Source organism: Natator depressus, chromosome 4 (assembly GCF_965152275.1).
Source record: "Natator depressus isolate rNatDep1 chromosome 4, rNatDep2.hap1, whole genome shotgun sequence".
NCBI classification, from domain to species: Eukaryota; Metazoa; Chordata; order Testudines; family Cheloniidae; genus Natator; species Natator depressus.
The window spans coordinates 133,180,426-133,195,048 of NC_134237.1; the positions used below are offsets into that span (position 1 = coordinate 133,180,426).

At 45.1% G+C, this 14,623-nt stretch overlaps 1 protein-coding gene across 3 annotated transcripts in view; it reads left to right on the forward strand.

Moving 5' to 3' along the window:
- The window catches only part of PTPRA (protein tyrosine phosphatase receptor type A), a 255,446-nt gene that overhangs the window by 34,260 nt on the left and 206,563 nt on the right, over positions 1-14,623 (forward strand). Inside the window, exon 2 of one of the 3 annotated variants that reach the window (XM_074951917.1) lies at positions 2,353-2,452. The exons of the other annotated variants lie outside the window; for them this stretch is intronic. The gene's annotated coding sequence lies outside the window, so the exon portion shown is untranslated. The remainder of the gene's footprint in view (positions 1-2,352; positions 2,453-14,623) is intronic. 3 annotated transcript variants of the gene reach the window in all.

Consider the following 14,623-nt stretch of genomic DNA (forward strand, 5'->3'; position numbering starts at 1 on the left):
AGGGACGGAGGGACTTGTCTCCAGTTACAAACAGGATTATGGGCTCAGGTAGTGACTAAGCAGCAAAATCTGATTGAACAATGCTATTTTCATGAGGACATCTCTAGTAATGTGACAGAAAGGGAGAGAATGTTTCTGAATAGTATTAGAAATGGGCCTGGGCTGTGGAGGTCGTGTCCAAACTTCTCTAAGGTCTGGGGTATTTGGGCCCATCTCTTTATAAATGTGCTGCAGCATTCCTTGTTCAGCAGCTTATTTGTCTGAACAGTATGTTGACTGACATTTCTCTTGCACATGTTCCCGGGCATGGTCTGGTCTCTCCGAAAAGATACCTTTTAATTCTGTTTTGTTTTTCCCTCTCCCTGATGCGGTAGAGAGAAAACGAGGATTTTGCTGGCAAGGCCTGACTCTCACACTCTTCTATGAAAAGATGCCAATTCTAGACCTGTGCAGGAATTGTCTGGAAGCAGCTATTCTGCTTTCTTCTTTTCTAAAAGATACTAAAATTGTGAAAGGCTTGTCCATTTTTTCAACTAACTTTTCTTATCAAACTTTTTTCAGCCAATTTAAGTACTTATTTTATTTAATGTGTGTATGCATCCTTTTTTTAATTAACCTTTATTAATGCAGTATCTGAGCACCTCATCTCTGTTTGGATTTAACATCACTACGCTCCTATGAGGCAGGGGAGGATTATTATCCCTATTTTATAGATAAGGCATTGGGGTACAGAGAGATTAAGGGTATGTCTACACTTGCAGAGTTTTTGTGCTGTAAATTTCACCGGTGATAGGGAACCGGTGAAAGAAAAGCACTGGTTTGTGTGACCCCTGAAGTGAGTAGAGTGTGTTTACACTAGCAGCACTTCCATCACTGATGAGAGCAGCGCTGTAGGGCAGCTATCCCACAGTGCAGCTCTTTTGATAAGTCTTGTGGGAAGGGGTGGGTGAGCGGAAGGCATTCTGAGTCCTTGCTCAGTGCCCTGTGCTGCCCTGCTTGATGTCCCAGCAGCCCAATTCTTCCTTGTTTCTTGTGGCATTTTTTTTAAAACCCCCTACTGTCTGGCTGCTTTTCCTGCCATATCTACAAGCAAAAGGAAAGGGAGTTTCAAACTTCATGGGGCTTATGGGGGGCAGACATCTGTTTACCTGGCGTCAGACCAGTGGAGATGCTGGCCAGAGTGGTCACTTTTGGAACTGTGGGATATCCTTCTGAGGCCAAAAGGTGTTTACACTGGTAGAATGTGTCTTCACTTTTACAACAGTGCAAAAAGAACAGTGGTAAGAGCTGTATGCCTCTCGTGAAGGTGGTTTTCTTTTTGCTATGAAAGTTCTGAGTTTCATCTCAAAAAGTCATTAACAAGTGTAGACGCTCCCGCAGTTTTAGTGCAAAAGGACTTTTTGCACTTTAAATGGTAGGTGTAGACATAGCTGTAGTAACTTGTCTAAGGTTACTCAGTAAGTCTGTAGCAGAGCCCTGGATTGAACTCAGATCTCCTGAGTACCAATTCAGCACCTTAATAATCTTCTCTAGGAAGTATCTTGTCTTTGAAGCTTCATGGTTTAGACCTGAGATTGGTTTAGAAATAGGTTATGGGGATATATAGAGCCTTTCATATCTAGGCTTGTATTAAATCCAAGGGTGAAATCCTGGTCTCATTGACTTAAATGCAGGCAGGGTTTCACTCCATGTCAGTAATGGTTAATCACTAGTGTAGATGTGAGAGCTGTTTGGTGGCCTTTTGTAATTAGTCTGGTGGTGGTAGTGCTGTTACTTCAAAAGGATCACCGCACCCTTTGGCAATTATAATCTCATGTTGCTAGTCCTGGGGATGGCGGGGGCGGGAAGTGACCTGGCTGAATGAGGGATGGAAACTGAACTCCCTCTCATCCCTGGAAAATGCTGGTATAGTGATATGTTTACCTGTACTGCTGATAACTGGAAGACTTTAATCTCTAATGCTTCCAGCTCAGAAGGGGTAGGGCTTTTGTTGCTCAGGTAGGATCTGTTTACTATCTCAGCATCTAAAAGGCCAGAATTCTTCACAAATCTAAAAACCTGAGGAGAAGAATCCTCAAAGGAAGGAAATTGAGAAGTAGGTTGGGTTTTTTCCCTTACCCCACCCAAATGGACTAAAGGCTGATGCCACCCAGAACTCTAGTTCTGACTGTGGAGGAGTTTGTCAATATCTTCTGAAGACTTTATAAAGAGTTACTGAGCGTTTTTCAAAAGCATTGGGATAATGTTTATTCTCAGATAATACTCTTCCTTTGCTCACATGGCTGATCACAAGCAGCTCCATATACTACTCCCTTTTATTTTATTTTTTACTTTTGACTGTTCTTCCTTTAGAATGACTGAGGAGACACTTCTTTAAAATTTGCTTGGCTCTGCACTTCACACACAGACTTTACACAGAGATTGAGAATTGCCTTCCAGCACTTTGTGAACTGTAAGTACGATTTGGACATGGAATTTATTTATTTATTTACTTATTTATTTAGTAAAGAAAAGATTTTGATAAGACTTCAGGGTTTTTCCTGATGCTGGGAGTTCGTACCTTTCCCATGGCTTAGGTTAGGATCACTTATAGCTTGGACTAGGGGCTCTGGTAAGGGAGGGTCACTTCAAGAGTTTCCTTGGAATTTTGTTTTTGGTCCCCCTCCCTCTCAGGACAAGGGTTTGTTTTTTTTGTGGTTTTTTTTTGGGGGGGGGGGGGATTGTTTCTCCTCCTCCTTCTCCCTTTTGGCATAGATGTGAGTGCTGCCTTCAGAGTAAGGAGGTCTCATCCTGATCCCAGTTGCACCAGTATAATTCCAATGATTTTAATGGAGCTGCTCCTTATTTTACCCCACTGAGAGCAGAATCAGACCCACATTTTAAAGGGATGCATCCATGTAAAATACTTTTATTTTTAAAAATATGTACTTACTTGCATTTCAAATATCTTAAATACAAAAAAGGAAGATTTTTACAAATGCATGCATGTGTACATGCACTTTTGATTGGCATGTACACATGCATGCAATCAGAATGACACACTAAATAACAGTACTTGGCAATTAATGAGTTGACTCAGTAAGTTGAATCTCACACAACCAGCTTCTGCAAAAGCTGCTTTAAATAGGTTCAGAGGCATCTGTAAAGATTCTGCAAAACTTCTGAGGCAGTGTGATCTGATGGATGGGGCACTAAACTTGAACTCATGTCTGTGGGGTCCTGTTCCTGGCCCTGCCAGTGACCTCCTATGTGACATTGGGGAAGTCATGTCAAACTTCTATGCCTCAGTTTCTCCTCTCACCTTTTGTCTTCTCTGAATAGATTGTAAACTTTTGGCCGGGGTCTCTTACACTGTGTCTGCAGAGTGCTGTGCACAGTGGAGCCCTAACCTTTAGATAAGGGGTTCTCCCATCAATTTTTTTGGTGTCCTTAGAGTGCGGCCACCAACCTTTGCTGGTGGCTGCTCTGACAATTTTTCCTAAAATACTTAATTAACTTTAGGAAAAACAAATAAATATGCGCATACCCATGTCCAAATCCATTGTGATTTATTCATGTAGGACTTTTTTTCCCCCAGACTCAATAATAAAAAGAGTGCACGGTTGTCTCTCTTCTTTACTGGACCTAAACAGAATAGAAAAAAGGTGCTTTGCACATTCTTGTCCCCCCCCCCCCTTGGTTTTTTTTGGTTGCTATTTTTTTTAGACTTGCTAGATACTAAGTCTGTGAAAAGTGATATTAACAAACGTACAAATATCACTTTTCACAGCAGACCTACTCAACCCTGGCGAGCCTTGGATGTGGAGGTGGGTTCGTAGGCAGAGGGGGTCGGGGCGAAAGGACACTGGGGGAGGCAGTGGGGGCCAGGGATGATGGGGGGTGGTGAGCTCGGGGCCAGAGCCCACCATCTTGTGGCTGGGGAATGAAGCCCGAAGCGCCGTGGCTGGAATCTGCCACCCCAGGGCTGAAGCCCAATCCACTGCCCCTGGGAAGGTGGGGAACTTGCTGGCCGCCTGCTCCTCCAACTTTTGTGTCTCCAGAGGGAAGCAGGGCCCAACCACTGCTGGTGGCCCTGTGGGAGGGGCCACTGCTTTAACCTGCCCTCAGTCACTGCCCAGGAGGCCGTGGCTGCAAGAAAGCCCCTGGTTGCCACATTTGAGAAACACTGCTTTAGATGCTATTGTAATATTAATAAATATTGAAGATCTTGGAGAAAAGTGTTACAGTAATGAGATTTTGCGGGTGGTCAGTTTTGTTATGTGATCATCCACTTACTACAACTCAGGGTAGTGTTATAAATGTAATTCAATTTTTTGTTTTTAAAAGACATTGCTAGTATGTTCAGGCGTGTGTGTGTGTGTGTGTGTGTGTGTGTGTGTGTTCAAAAGTCAGGCCATACCAGAGTTCAGTGCTGCATGTGCAACATTAACTCTGTCCTCGTGTGTGTGTGTGTGTGTATCCATTAAGGAGGATGCAACACTCCTTCATGGCTTCAGATTGTCCTCTGCCAGCACAAATAAACTAGACTGTAATAGGAATGATTCCCCCAGTTAACATAAGAACGGCTGTACTGGGTCAGACCAAAGGTCTGTCGAGCCCAGTAACCTGTCTTCTGACAGTGGCCAATGCCAGGTGCTTCTGAGGGAATGAACAGGGATCATGTCACCCATTCCCATCTTCTGGCAAACAGCTTAGGGACACCATCCCTGCCCATCCTGGCTAATAGCCATTGATGGACCTATCCTCCATGAATTTATCTAGTTCTTTTTTGAACCCTGTCTTGGCCTTCACAACATCCTCTGGCAAAGAGTTCCACAGGTTGACACTGCATTGTGTGAAGAATTACTTCCTTTCGTTTGTTTTAAACCTGCTGCCATTTAATTTCATTTGGTGACCCCCCTAGTTCTTGTGTTATGAGAAGTCGTAAATGACACTTCCTTATTTACTTTCTCTATGCCCATCATGATTTTATAGACCTCTATCCTATCCCTGCTTAGTTGTCTCTATTCCAAACTGAAAAGTCCCAGTCTTATTAATCTCTCCTCATATGGAAGCTGTTCCATACCCCCTAATTTTTGTTCCCTTTTCTGAATCTTTTCCAATTCTAATATATCTTTTTTGATGTGGGTGTATCATGGGTTTATATAGAGGCAATATGATATTTTCTGTCATCTTATCTATCCCTTTCTTAATGATTTCCAACATTGTTAGATTTTTTTGACTGCCGCTTCACATGGAGTGGATGTTTTCAGAGAACTGTGGATGTTCACAATGACTCCAAGATCTCTTGAGTGGTAACAGCTAACTTAGACCCAGTCGTTTCAGATGTATAGTTGGGATTATGAGATTCCAGTGTGCATTACTTTGCATTTATCAACATTGAATTTCATCTGCCATTTTGTTGCCCGGTCACACGGTTTTGTGAGATCCCTTTGTAACTCTTCACAGTCTGCTTGGGACTTACCTATCTTGAGTAGTTTTGTATCATCTGTAAATTTTGTCACCTCACGGTTTACCCCTTTTTCCAGATCATTTATGAATGTGTTGAATAAGACTGGTCTCAATACAGACCCCTGTGGGACACCACTATTTTCCTCTCTCCATTCTGAAAAATGACCGTTTATTCTTACCCTTTGGTTCCTATCTTTTAACCAGTTACTGATCCATTAGAGGACCTTCCCTCTTATCCCATGACCGCTTACTTAAGACCCTTTGGTGAGGGACCTTGTCCAAGGCTTTCTGAAAATCTAACTACACTGGATCCCCCTTGTCCACGTGTTTGCTGACTCCCTCAAAGAATTCTAGTAGATAGGTGAGGCATGATTTTCCTTTACAAAAACCATGTTGACTCTTCCCCAACAAATTATGTTTATCTGTGTGTCTGACGATTCTGTTCTTTACTATATTTTCAACCAGTTTGCCCAGTACTGAAGTCAGGCTTACTAGCCTGTAATTGCTGGGATCTCCTCTGGAGCCCTTTTTAAAAATTGGTGTCACCTTAGCTATCCTGCAGTCAACTGGTACAGAAGCTGATTTAAATGACCGGTTACAAACCACAGTTAGTAGTCCTACAATTTCACATTTGAATTCCCTCAGAACTCTTGGGTGAATACCATCTGGTCCTGATGACTTATTACTGTTTATCAGTTTGTTCCAAAACCACCTCTAATGACACCTCAATCTGGGACAGTTCCTCAGATTTATCACCTAAAAAGAAGGGCTCAGGTTTGGGAATCTCCTTCACATCCTCAGCCATGAAGACTGATGCAAAGAATTTATTTAGTTTCTCTGCAATGGCCGTATCATTCTTGAGTTCTCCTTTTAGCACCTTGATTGTCCAGTAGCCCCACTGCTTATTTAGCAGGCTTCTTGCTTATGGTGTAGTTAACATTTTTTTGCTATTACTTTTTGAGTCTTTGGCTAGCTGTTCTCAAATCTTTTTTTGGTCTTCCTAATTCTGTTTTTACACTGGTCCTCTCTGCTCATGTTCGCCATCCCTACTGGGCCCCATGCCTAGACTCCCTACCCAGGCTTCTCCTCCAGTTTGTCTTGTCTTCTCCCCCTGGCTCCTTGTCCCAGTGATTCCCCCTGTGTTCTGGCTCTTTGTCGGATCTGTGTTTCCTCCCTGCTCTCACCCTAGTCCTAGTCTACACTAGAAAATTAGGTCAGTTTAACTATGTCAGTCGGGTGTGAAAAATCCACACTCCTGAGTGAGGGCGTTAAGACAGCCTAATTTTCTAGTGTAGCTAGCACTAGGTCAACAGAAGAATTCTTCTGTTGATGTAGCTACCACCTCTCGGAGAGGCCGATCCCTTCACTGACAGAGAACCCCTCCCCTCAGTATAGGTAATGTCTACATTGAAGTGCTACAGTAGGACAGCTGTAGTGGCGCAGCTATGTGTCTGTGTTTTTTAAGCCTAGACAACCCCCTAGTCTCTACCCTTGCTCCTCCCCCCCGCCAGTCTCCAGTTTCGGTCTCTGCTCCAGGCTTTTTGTCCCAATCCTAGGTCTGACTCTTGTCCCCTTGGCACTTGAAACTGACTGCTTCCTTCTCCATGCTACCTGTGTGGCACCAGGGGCTCATCAAGAGCACAGGAGAGATGGGCTCCCTTCTGTCTGTTCCAGTACCCAGCCCCCCACTGGAGCACCTAGGACAGGGGTGGGCAAACTACGCGGGACCGTCCTGCCCAGCCCTTGAGCTCCTGGCTGGGGAGGCCTCTCCCCTGCTGTTCCCCCTCCCCCGCAGCCACACTGCTGCGCAGGCAGCGCTCTGGCCCGCTGCTCCTGCCGGGTAGCGTGGCTTGCACCCACCCACCTCTCAGGCTTTCCAATAAGCCTGTCCTGCCGCTCTGAGTGGTATGGTAAGGGAGCGGGGGTTGGATAAAGGGGCAGGAGGTCCTGAGGGGCAGTCAGGGGACAGGGAGCGGTTGGATGGGGAGCGGTCAGGAGACAGGAAGGGTTAGATGGGGGCGGGGGGGTCCCGGGAGGGGGTGGTCAGGGGACAAGGAGCAGGGGGTGGGTTGGATAGGGGGCGGTGGGTCCCAGGAGGGGGTGATCAGGGGACAAGGAGCAGGGGGGTTGGATGGGTCAGGGGTTCTGAGCGGGGTGGGAAGTGGGAGGGGGTCGATAGCGGGTGGGGGCCAGGCTGTATGGGGAGGCACAGCTTTCCCTATCTGGCCCTCCATACTGTTTCGCAACCCCGATGTGGCCCTCAGGCCAAAAAGTTTGCCTACCCCTGATCTAGGAGCAGGCATTGTAGGGAAAAATCTGTCTCAGCCTCCCTAGCCCTGGGCTGAAGGGCACGTGCTCAGTTGCTCTGTGTTGGTGGTGCGTGCGCAGTCTGGTTAGTGCTGGGAGCGGAGAGTGTGCCGCCTAAGCATTTTCCTTGAGGACAAAATCTTCTGAGGCTTTTGGATATTAGACTCTAGGAAGTGTCAGCGAATCATGTGTAAGGTGTTTTGTTTTTTGTTTTTTTTTTTTTTTTTCCCCAAAGGCTTATAACTGGGCCAGATTTGGTTGGACTTTCCCAGGAAAGGCAGAAAGCACATTCCTGAAACACAAGCCACTCCTGCCAAATTTCAAGTCCCTTCTCCAAAGCTTGAAGGTACACCTTCTAGAGCTTTCCAGAGAAAAGGTTGTCAAAACCTTTTTTACCATTGAAAAGCATATTTTTCCCAGCCTCATTCTTGGAAACAGCTGAGACATTTTGGTTGTCTTCCCCCCCCACCCAAAAAAAAAAAAAAATCAGTCTGAGACATACCCAACATGGAAAATTTCACTCTGAAAGGTTAGTTTGGCAAAGTATAAGCAACTGCTAACAAGGTCTTCTAATGAGGAAGTGTGGCACAACCTTAATAGGCAGGGCGACGAGCCCTGCCTATAATTAACCATCCATCCCTTATTCCTCTAGTCCAGGGTGTCTCAAACTTCATTGCACCACGACCCCCTTCTGACAACAGAAATTACTACACGACCCTGGGAAGGGGGATTGAAGCAGGGCTGAAGTCCAAGCCCTGCTGCCTGAGGGCAAAGCCAAAGCCTGAGCCCTGCCGTCCAGAAGGGGGGCTTTAGCCCTGGCCGGGGGGAGGGGGCTGTAAACTGAGCCCTGCTGCCCAGGGCTAAAGCCAAAACCTGAGCCCTGCCGCCTAGGACTGAAGCTGAAGCTCCAGCATGTCTAACGCCAGCCCTGGCCACCCCATTAAAATGGGGTCACGACCCACAGTTTGAGAACCGCTGCTCTGGTCTGAGATTTTTCTGAGGGGAGCAATGATGCAGTGTGTGATAGGAAAGCATATCTGGCTTGGTGTGTCTGGTCTGAACTCATTCCTAGCTTGCTAGCATGTAGATAGGTCTGCACTGAAAAGTGTTGGGTATGGTCTTGATTGAAGACAAAACAGATGGGGTATGTAGAACACACCAGCTTGTGCTCAGTTTGTGCTTCGTTAACTAGGCACGAGAAAAAGTCAACAACTGTGTTTTTCCTTTTCTTCCCTTCCCCTTTTCAAATCAATTCTTCCAGTTTTCTGCCCTTACAGACGCTTACAGGGAGAGAAGGAAGGTCTCTCTGTTGGAGACCTGTTGCTGTCCTAGCAGCATGCTTTCAGCCCACTGTGGGAGCTGTGCTTGTCAGGGTACTTTTATACAGGGCTTCTAAAAAGCAAACTCCCCAAGTTGTGGTCCCCTGCAGCAGGAAAGGATTGTCTAGTTGTGATTAAAGTACAGGGTTAGGAGTCAAGAGTCCTGGGTTCTGTACCTGGCCCAGATACAGGGTTTTCCTTCAGACCTAGCGCAAATAACAGGTTATCTCAGATGAAAAAAATAATCTTATCCAACTTGTGGGGGTGCAGCCTAACTTAAATATTGGAAGTGTGCTGAGATCCTGTTTTGTGTGGTAAGGCAGCAGAACCCCTACAACCAGTCCTTGCCTAAGTGATTGTATAATCTTCTGTATCTCTGGGAGGCACATTTATGGTGTCCTGAGATAAACAGATCTAAGCAATCCTGTTTCATGTTGAATGGATCCTGACATGCTTCATGCACTGTTGTCTGAACTGTAGGGATCAGTAAACCCACTACTGAAATTCTACCACCTCTGGGGTGGAAAACGTCACTGCTTAACAACTGCACAGCAAGATGCATAAGTTGGGAACTGCATGTGAAGAATACTAGGCCAAATAAGAGATGGTGTGGGCTGGAGCAGCTCTATTTGAACCTGGTCTGAATTGGCTCTCTGTAGACAACGGAAATGACTGGTGGGGCATTTTAATGAAGACAGAATGTGGTTAGCCAAGCTGAGATGTGGTCAGGGCAGCAGCTGACAAAAAGCAACATGGATCTTTAATCCGTTTTAGGCATGTAATCTTGACATTGCTCCTTACACTGGAATTGGATAATAAGTATGTTCCAAGCACTTCCTTTGCATATAGGCACCAGCATCCTTTTTCTCCTTGAAGTGTTCTGTTTCCTTTGCTTAGCATACCTTTGTGCACACTCAGCACCTACTATGTTAATGGGATGTTAGCACCTCACCAGGATCAGCAAGTTAATTGGATCCCTTGGTGCACCAATGTTTCTGGCTGGTTTCTCATCTGCATCCTCTACCTAGAGCCATGAGGACCTCAAGTACCTGCATTGCCAGGGAACAAATGTATCCTGGATTTAAAGGAGCATTGTTTAATCTTTAGGGGCTTCAGAATGAGCAGCCAGGTAAAGTACAGGTGATCATTGGGGAACCATTCCAGCGTAGTTATTTTAGATCTAGGATGAGTTATTTACCACCTTAGAAGTGGGCTGTGAAGGCAGCATGTGACTCCCCCCACCAGATACAGGAGGTGTTGTTTGATGCTCTATACTGACCCCCCCGGTAAATTAAGGAGTGGCATTGATGGGCTCTGAAAGGAATTTCATCCATAGCGTTGGGCCTTGAGCAGAGTGTGCCTGGAGCCAGTGAAGCAGTGAGACGGACATGAGAGCTCTCCAAAGAGAGTGTACGCAGTGTGCCCCTAAGAAGCACATGCATGTGTCAGGACAGTCAGACTACCTCTCCAATACTGAGGGACGGTCTGTGAAGACTTCAGCTTGGGTGGAAAAGGATCATTGCGTATTCATGGCTGGAACCTATATTTCCTGTCAGTTGTTTGGATCATGACGCAGCATTGCCTGCTGACACCTTGGTCTTATAAATGCAGTTGCCTGTATCCCTGCTACTGTCTGCCCTGTTATGTGCCACTTAGGTGTGGCCCTCAATAAGTTTCCAGTTTGACCTTCTGAGTAAAGTCTGGGTTAGGGTGACCAGATGTCCCGATTTTTATAGGGACAGCCCTGATTTTTGAGTCTTTTTCTTATATAGGCTCCAATTTCTCTCTCCTCTCCCCCACCCCATCCTGATTTTTAACGCTTGCTATCTGGTCACCCTAGTTCGGGTGCAGTTTCATCTACACTTACTGTATCACTTGCTTAGCTTCATTTCAACAATATAGACTCACTCGCTCACTCAGAGTTGGAGGTTCCCTTTTCAATTTGGGAATGACCTGTTCAGCTTGGATGAATCCAGGAGCACTTCAGTGTGTGTAGAAAAATGTTCATCTGTGTTGAGATCCACTGATAACTTTAAAAAAAATCAAATCACTGTTAAAAGAGAAAAATGGATTCTAAATTCAGAACAATTAATTATTCATGATAAAACAATGTGCCCTTTAGTTTATTTTTTTATATAATATATATAAATAAAAAAACGCATCTTCATTTGAGCTTGGCTCCTCTTAGCCAAAGCTGGAGGGAAATGAAAAGGATAAGATGAAAATGCTCCTATCATGCAGGCAATTGTCAGGTCTTCTTTTGAAACAGAATTGTTTGGTGCTTTTCCTGCTTGACTCCTACTGTCAGAAATAATGGCCATTAGTTATGCATGGGGAGGAAGGATTTTTCTCTCTTTATGACTAGGGCACAGGACTGACAACTGAGTGACCACGGATCTATTTCTGGCCCTGCTACTTACTGTCTCAGTGTGACATTGAATAAGTTACTTCGCTTCCTTTCTCCCTGCATTTCCCCTTCTGTAAAATGGGGGTGATACCTACCTCCTGGACTCAAATGTAAGGAAAGTTTATTCAGATCAAAATGGTATAGCCACTTCATTTGAGAATCCAGAGACCAGACTAATCTGGGCATCCTGCTTAAACTATAAACCTCTGGACACCTACAGCTTTCCAGAGCAGATGTGAGAGACTCCATCTGGTAGGATGATAAAATTCATAGGACCCATTATCTTGGAGGAATTCAGCATCCACATGAGTGACTTACAGAAGGACTCTCTCTGTCTCTTTCCTCCCCCCCCCCCCCCCTTAAAACTCCATTGAAGCCGTTGCTCTCAACCCACAAAGTTTTTAACCAGGCCATAGATGCTGTGGAACTAATAGGAAACACTAACTCTTGCTCAAATCTTTTTCTAGTGTTTAAAAAAAAAAAAGTTAAAATGACATTGTGGGCAGGCTTATGGTCCTGCATTTTCTGTTTTTTATAGTTATAGAGCACTGCCATCTTCATGGGGCGGAATCTATAACCTGCCATTAAGCTCTTTAGGTTCTGGAAGGCAAAGTCCTCTTGAATAATAAAAAAAAAAAACAACCTCGTTTTTCAAGGAATCCTAATGTGGGTGAAAGTGAAAGGGGCCACATACAGACACCTGGAACCTGAAGTTCTCTAATACCAAAACAGGTGAAAACCAGCCTGGGCGGCCTCAGTCCATGCTTCCCCTGCCAAGCAAATGTGCCAGGGGGCATGGGCAACGTTCCCTCTAATTTCTTCCATCCACGTGCGGAATTAATTTTATGTGCACCGAGGTATGTGCGGATGTGCGCCACCAATAGAAACAAAAAACCTAGATATAATATATATATATTTTTTTAAAGTTACCATAGGGATAATTACTCTAGCCAGGACAGGTTAGGCATTTTAGAACTCCCTACTCAAAGAATTTACCTTTAAGTATAAGAGAAATAATTATGAAATGCATAGATCAGTCAAAACAATAAAATAACATACTTTGAAAAAATAAAATTACAGAGAATATGTGTGTTGTAGGAAATACCAAGAAGTAACAACAACAATAATAATACAAGTATGTGCTGGGAGGTGAGGGAGGGAGTGTCTGTCTGTGTCTGAGAGACGCCATGCGCTATCTCTTTAAGGCACCAACTGAAAGTTCTCCTGCTCTGAGCCCTGTCTCCCCTACCCCCGCTCTGCGGAGATGGGGTACATGGCTTGGAGGAGGGGGGAGAAATACAAGTTGCCTGCTGGGGAAGTCTGACAGTGCACTGTCTCTTTAAGAAAGGCACTCACTGCCCAGAGGCTGGAGTCTTCAGACTGCAGCAGCTCTGAGTCCTGAGCCAGGCTGTCCCCTCTGCCCTGCTGTGTGGAGATGGGGTACAGGGGTGGGGAAAGGGGGTCCTGGGAGGCTCCCGGGAGCAATGTGGCTTCAAAGCAGCAGGGGGAGGGGTACCTGAACACACACTCCCAGATGTGTGCGCTCTGCTAATCAGCTGTGTGGCACTTAAATCTCTCCTGGGCAGCCGCCCAACTGCGCAACTTACAGGGAACACAGGACATGGGACTTCAGTTTCCATGGGCCATTTGATCCTTCACTTCGCTACTGAGACTGCCATTGAGCAAGCCAATTAGTGCTGACAGCAAATGACTTTATTTACTTCTGGGTGGGGAGAACTCTCTAGAGACTGGACTGCAGCTATCTTTTTGGATGAGGGGGGCGGCATGTATGGGTGGTGGAGGGTGTGTGTGTGTGTGTGTGGAGGGGGAGGAACAGCTCTTTAGTGCCCGGACCCTAGTTACTACTGGTCTGTGTTAAAACTTCAGGTGGTGACGACGAACCTCACAGCTTATTAAACCCCTAAGCTACCCAGTTGTCTGGATTATATCATATTTGTTTTAATAAAGCCAAATGATAAATGTGCCTCATCCTTTTGCAGCCACAGCACACATGAGTGCTAGGGGCATAGCCTGTGAGGAGAGAGAGTGGCCAGAATGCTTTCCAGTCTGGTTATTCCAAGCTGCAGAGAAGCCTGTGCAAGGCGTTGTGGAATCTGGGAGGTGCAAAGGTGGCATAAAATCAAATTTGGCTTCCATTGCCTGCCCTAGGTTGTGGCTTCTGAGCGGCACAAGGCTAATTTGGCCCTTAGGCCGTGTCTACGCTATCACTTACGCCAGCAAAATTTGTTGCTCAGGGGTGTGAAAAAACAACCTCCTCCAGTGATGCAAGTTTTGCCAGCATAAGTGGTAGTGTGAATAGGTACTGCTGCTCTTTGTGGATGGTTTAATTATGAGGGCTCTCCTGTTGGCAGCTACACGAGAGAACTTAGTGGTGTAGCTGCATCGGTACTGCTGTGTTGCTGTAAAGTCTCTAAGACTGTCTACACTAGTCTTAACTATAGTGTGTGCTACTTATTGTTTGTGTGTGTGTGTTGGGGGGAGGGGACTAAATATTGGATCACAAAGCACTTCACAAACTCTTTGAATGCTGTATATTATATAAATGCCAGATCAGCATCCTAGCTTCTTGTACTTGAATTTCTCATGCTGGTTGTTTGAATGAATTTGTATCCTTGTGCTTGTTTTTTCCTTTGCCTGGCTGCTCCTTGTGCCTTCCCAGATGTCTCTTCTGACCAAACTTCTTTGTCTTTCATTGTTCTACTTGCTTTCAGTCTTCCTTTTTGCATAAAGTGTACTCTTTTAAAGCTTGGTTTCCTAGGGTCCACTGAAAATTGATGGAGTGGAGCATTCAAAGTTTTAGTTGCAGGAAATAAAATACTAATTTCAGCTGTATCCTTCCTATATCCCATCTGATTTAAAATACAGACGGGGGTTACAAACAAAGATAGTTTTTTAAGCTATTTTTTTCGTGAATGCAGGAACAGATTTTAAACAAAAACCTTTTAGAGTGACATTTTTAGTGCATTCTTTATCTGTGTTTAGGGAAGTATCTGAGCCCTTTACATTACTAGCTGTAATCTGTCTCCCACAGAAGTTTCAGTCTCTCTCCCTCTCAACCACCACCAAAACCCAAACAAAACAAAGATTAATGCATAGACAGGAAGTGTATTGGGTGTAA